Raw genomic sequence first — 6,070 nt, forward strand, 5'->3', positions numbered from 1 at the left:
GCCAGACCCCTGTCGCACCCACGCGGACCGGACCGGCCTCCACGCCCCCTCCCCCTCCCAACGTGCGGCTGCCTCCGAGGAGACCCGGGCTGGGGGAGAGGGCGCAGTTCTCCCGAGCGTGCGAGCCGCGCCGCAGGTACTGACCCCTCGGGCCACCGCCGCCGACACCACCTGCCCAGGTCCCTGGTCCGCCGGCCTCAGCCCCCTCCTCTGCCTCTACCGCCGCCGCCGAGCGTCTCTGGCCCCTCTCGCTCTGTTTGTTTTTGTTTTGTTCTACCCAGTAACACGGGGGCTAGAGGCCGGCGTTTATTGGCTGAGGAGAGGAGGTCGGCTGGCCAATCGTGGCGGCGGAGAGGGAGCTGCAGAGGGCAAAGGGAGGGAAGCGAAACGTGGAAAGCTGGGTAGGGGCTTAGCAGGGCGCATGCGCATCTGGCTCCTCCGCCTGTCCGGGGTGGGAGCATCGCGGGCAGCAGGAGTTGGGGGAGGTTGGGAGGCACCGCAGGGAGGAGGCTTGGGCGAAAGAGCAGTACCTTGGGGCGGGGACTAGGCTGAGCTTGCCTTGACCCGCTCACTCATTCGCCTCACTGGGCAGTGCGCAAACGGCTAAAGGAAAGGCTTTGGGCTTCCTGAGGGTCCCTGCCTCCATTTCGGGACACTCCTAGGGAATACCCGTAATCTTTCCAGTTCCTTCTCTAGCTGGCCGCGTCTCACTGCTTGGCTCTAGTGTGTGCAAACCCCATGCCTTGGACTTTATCTCAGCGAATGCTCTCAACCGTTTGAATTAGAAATCACTCCACATCACAGATGAGGAAATGGACTCAAAAACTCTGAAGCCCCTTTGCTAATCACGACCAGTCAGACCACTGGGATTCAAACTCACACTCCCTTCTCCAAGGCTGGGTTTTTCAACCATGGCTATAATTTATTGAAACTTCTTCCTCAGGTGGCTGTTGTCTGTGTCTTTTCCTTATGGCCGTGTTCTCTTTGGCCAGTCTTTTCCTCTCATTCTTCCTAATTCCCTAACCTCCGAGGTAATGACCAGAACCTTCTGCTGTCTCTGTGCTCTCAGGAGAGGACTCAGGCACTATTTTCCGATAATCTGATGCGCAACCTGAATGGTCTATTGATCTCTCCAGAACCAAACTGCCTCCTCCCCCACCAGGAAAGCACCTTCCCCTGACTTCCCCTGAGCGTCAGTGCCTCAGCCAGGCATTCAGGGCCCCTCAGTGTGACTTCAAGACTTTCTGGCCATGTCTCTTCACACCCATCCCAGTCCACACAGCCCCTTGGCTGGAACCCTCTTGGTCCACTCACTGTACCATGGGCCTCCCCACCTCCTAATGGTTCTTTATCATATCACCTTGAAATGTCTCTCTTCTTACTTCCCGTCATTGCCTGGTACAATCCCCTCCATGCCTCACGGCTCTTCCACATCGGCCTTTTTTAGCTTCATGACTTGATTTGCTCTTCCTGTCTCATGATTCCTCATAGTATTGCCCTGCAGTACCTCTGGGAGCACCGATAACATTCTACTTGGCATTATGTTTTCTGAGTCCCTGTCCTGGCCCTTCTCCCCTTTAGACTGTCACCTTGTTGAAAGCAAGACCTGTGTCTTACTCATCTATTTTTGTTCTAGTGCTTAAGAAGATGCCTTGCTCATTTATTATACCCATGCAATAAATACACCTTGATCTGAGTTTACAAAGGTACTTCGCAGTTGGTGCCCATCCCCATCTCCTGGCAGGGGCCTCCTGGCATGGCATCCTAATTAGCCTCATAAGTCACTTTTGCTTTTTCGAAGCAGTTTCCTGGTCACTCTAGTTTGTTTTTCAGTCACCTGCAGCTGTCTCCTTTCTTTGCGAGGGCTCAACTATCCTCCGCTGCTCAACTATCCTCCGCTGATCAGTGACTGCTGTTCCTTCTTTTCATCCATCCTTCTCTTTCTCCACCTTTTTCCTTTTCTCACTTCTTTTCAGTTCCTGGCCCTTTCTTCCTTCCTGCCTCCGACCTCCTCTCACCCCTGCTAGGTAGGTTCTTTCATTTACTCATTTATTAAACACCTGTAGTCTATCCAGGCTGCAATGGTCAGGGACTCCAAGATTTATACAATAACAAATGAGTGAGATACAATTACCCACTTTTAAAAGTACCTAAAACAACCTCTATCTTTTAGCAAATTACCCCCCAAAAGAACCCATTATGGAGTAAAATGTTCACATTCTTTTTACCCATCATCTCAAAGACTACACATGATGCCTGGCATTTCAGCAACCACCTTAAGGAATGCCCTTCTAGTTGGGTATGGTTGACCAGTTTGGACCAGGCATTCAGAAAATGAGGTTCTAGTCCTAGCTCTCCCACTAACTACCTGTAAGAAGTTCAGCCCCTCTCCGGACCTCTGTTTTTTTTTCACCAGTAAAATTTAGAAATTGGGTTCGATTAGTAGTTCCCAAGGCATTTTCCAAAAAATATGAATTTTGTGGAACTTTAACAGATATGAAAAATATGGAGAGGGACTGCTCCATTATCAACACTGCTTAGAAAGAAATTGTTTTAACGAAGTTAAAACTTTCTTTCCCTCAACTCTTCTCAGTTTCTTTAATAAGCTCATTTGCCTTGAGAGTCTTGGAGAACCAGAGTAGGAAGCTAAGTAACATTCTCCAAACTGATTTAAACATAGAACCTTTTATTTTAAATACCCAGAATCAGTGTTATTTAGAAACCAGTTTGGAAAATATAGATGACAGCTGCCATCACCAATATTCCTTCCAGCTGCACCTTTGCTGAACATTAAAAAAGAAATATAAAATGAATAAGCTGGAAAATGGAAAAGTATCCAAGTATGGAGAATGTTTGCCCACCACATTAATCCACAAATATTTATTTTATGCCTGTTCCGGGAAAAGCACAGAGCTTATTCAACTGTGTTCTTGGCAAAGGAATTACTGTAGGGTAGGTAATGACCAAAGCATAGAGCTGCCCAGGCTTCTGAGCCACAATGTACATTTTCATTTCACATTACAATTGCTCACAAATTGACTCTGTTTCCTAAAGCCCTGTGCCTATGAGTTTATGTTATTTAGCTGCTGGATGAGCGAAAGTGAGAGAGCCCTTCCCCTTAACTCGTTCTATGCAAAACATTGGAATTACGACTTCCATTTCCCTTAAGAATGACCTGTTCTAGTTTAGGAGAGGAAGGGCCACCAGTGTTGTCTGGGTTGAGGCAGCTGTTTAGAGGTGGCAATGGAAACTCGCATTGTGATCAGATAGACAGACAGAAATATCTTCCCTGTGCCTAGTACCCCTCAGGATTAAGCACTATGGAGATGCTGAGAGGGACACAAAGAATGTTTAGTTTGTTAAGGTGTTTGTGGGTGAAGGTGGAGGATAGTTTTGAGTTTTTGCCTCCAAAGACAAGTTATTTTGTTCCTAACTAACTGTGTTGCTTCAGGCATTTCACTTCCCCTCTCTGCGTCAATTGAATACTTCAGTTTCTTGCACTGTAAAAGGAGTTGGCTCCTGCAAGGAGTCCTTCAGCAGCCATTTGAGTTCTGACACTGTGCAATGCTAGGCAAGGCACTGCAATGGCACCACCAGAGTCCTGGTAGTGAGGGACAAGAGATGAGAGGGTTTGCCACTGGTGGCAGGGGATAATTCCACCAGATGTGGCAAGGGATAATTCCACCAGATGTGGGCAGAGGGACTGTCACTCTCAACCCAGGGGCCTTCTCTGAATGCAAAGCTCAGAGAATGTCACCTCCCTCCAATCCAAAGGCAAAAGCAAAGAAAGCTCGTGTAGGGTTGGGAGTGCTAATGAGTTAATGTGGATAAATTACTTGGAAATGCACAGATGCTAGGCAAAAGATAAGCATCTCAAATTACTGTTATTGTCCTTGGAACTTTCCAAGGCCTTTTCATTCTTTAGGCAAAGCCACATTTGAGAACACAAGTTCCTTAGTAAGCACTGTTCATGACCCCTGAATAACATCAAGAGAGAATAAGATCTCTCTCTGGGAACTGAAACAGGGCTTAGCCCACTTCCTTCCGAAGAATTTTCAAATGCTGCTGTCATTTGCAACAATTTCATCTACCTGAGCTGACATCATGCCTTCACCAAACCAAGGACTGAATCTTAGGCATCCTGTAAGGCACTGAATTGCTCTTTACGCAGATGGCAAAAGACATGAAACATGCTCTGGAGAGAGAGCTGAATAAAGAATCCTATTAATAATGATGATAGCTGACATTTGTGTTGTGTTTTAAGGCATATTGAGGACTTTTACCCACTCCCTAAGAAGAAGAAAAACAGTAATCACTCTGCCTGCTTTAAAGTTGAGGAAAACGAGGCTTGAACAGGTCACTGGTAATCGTGGGTCTTTTATGCTAAAAAGAAACGTGTGGATCTCCAGTCCAAATCCTTCATTTCACAAATGGAGAATCAGAGACCCAGAGAAGTGAGTTTTCCACAACCACACAGCAAGTTAGTAGCAGAGCCAGAATGCAAATGAAGTCTCAGTGTCCCAGCCTTGCAGAGGCTAGGGATCATGTTAACAGGGAGAGTCCAGACTTCTGACACCCAGGCCTTGCCTGGATTTTTTCTGCTACTCAATCTTGAATCTCTTGAATAAAAGTTAAACATTTGAGCACGTTTCTGGTCCCCAGAGCCTCCGGCTATCAAGTGAGTCCATTTTAAGGTCCTGGAAGTGAGAAAGGATGGGGAGTGGTGGGTGGAGAGGCTTTGCATGGTGTTTAGAAGCTGTTGATGGGGGCATTTTCAAGAATCTCTTTCCTAAAGAGCATAGAGTAAGTGAAGCATAGCACAAGAGGTAGATGCAACGTTTTAAAATAGTATGTACCAAAGGCTAATAAGGTTTTACTTCTCTGATTAAAATTCTGAGGGGTTTTCTTGGTACATTTGCCTTTGTGTTATTTCCCCCACCAAATCACTATTTTAGGATTTAGAAACAAGCTCAATTAGGGTTGAGGAACTTCAGCAGATCATCTTCTCCCCAAAAGCCCATAAATTTTAACACATCACCTACACCTGGCCTGAGTTTTAAACCTATGAAAATTCCAGTTCCTCTGATTTTTGCAATCATGGGACCTTTTGGCCAGATGCTTTTCAGTGCTTACTGCAATTGTCACACCCTGCATCCACTTAATTGTGCGGGTAGAGAAGAACTCTTCCAGTTGCACCTCTGGGGGCTTTATTTGCATTCTTCTGGAACACTGGGTCCTCTGCTAGGCCTCATACTTTTCAGAATTTATCCTCTTTTCTCTAGTGAGCCTCGAAGGAACATAAGCTGCCATTATGCTATCTGTGTCGCAATTTCTGCTTGCCTCCCAAACAAGGCGTAGAGCCCAGAAACCTGGTGTGGAAATGAGGGACTCTTCATGCTAAAAAATGAGAGAGGAATGGATAGTCATGGGTTGCGGTTGAGGGCCTGATCTACAAGGAAACACAAGCAGGGAAGTCTAGAAGGAGTGGAGGGCAGGCTCAAGAGGTCAAAGCTGGGCAGAGGGAAGAAGAGGTAGCTAATGAAAGGAACTAATCAAACCTCTATTTATTTTGGACAAAAAGAAATAAAAGTAGTGGAAAATAAGAAGAGAACGGGGCAAGCCAAGAGAGACATTGCTTTTTATTAGTAATTATTTATAATAAAAATTAAATTAGCCCCATAGAAAGTCTGAGACAGAAGACAGTCTCGGGACATGGCCTAGTGAGGCCAACTTGTTCAGAATACAGATGAAAAATTGAAGCCCAGAGAAGGGAAGAATTCTGGCTCCAGCCCAATTAGACAGCCACAGTACCTCTTCTTACTATGTGCAGCTGCCTTCCTTTTTCCATATGGTTTTCTAAACACATCTTGTCCTTCAGCCTCCTTCCTTCCTTTCCGTCTCTCTGTCTGATTCTATCTCTCTTTGTCTTTCTCTCTTTTTCTCACTCTTCCTTCCCTTTTCCTTCCTTCCTTCCTTCCTTCCTTCCTTCCTTCCTTCCTTCCTTCCTTCCTTCCTTCCCAAAAAGATAACTTCCAGAAAGAAAAATAAGGACCAATATTTTAAAGCAGCA

General features: G+C 46.1%; 1 protein-coding gene across 7 annotated transcripts in view; it reads right to left on the reverse strand.

Annotated features, from left to right (window-relative positions):
* The window catches only part of PDCD4 (programmed cell death 4), a 28,172-nt gene extending 27,809 nt beyond the window's left edge, over nucleotides 1-363 (reverse strand). For 2 of the 7 annotated variants that reach the window (XM_011363752.2, XM_011363747.2), the window contains exon 1: nucleotides 145-363. The gene's annotated coding sequence lies outside the window, so the exon portion shown is untranslated. The remainder of the gene's footprint in view (nucleotides 1-144) is intronic. The other 5 variants (XM_011363750.2, XM_011363746.2, XM_023532729.1 and 2 more) reach the window with 3 other exon arrangements.
* Between the last annotated feature and the right edge of the window lie 5,707 nt (nucleotides 364-6,070).

The sequence above is a fragment of the Pteropus vampyrus genome, unplaced genomic scaffold (assembly GCF_000151845.1).
Source record: "Pteropus vampyrus isolate Shadow unplaced genomic scaffold, Pvam_2.0 Scaffold89, whole genome shotgun sequence".
In the NCBI taxonomy this organism is placed as follows: domain Eukaryota; kingdom Metazoa; phylum Chordata; class Mammalia; order Chiroptera; family Pteropodidae; genus Pteropus; species Pteropus vampyrus.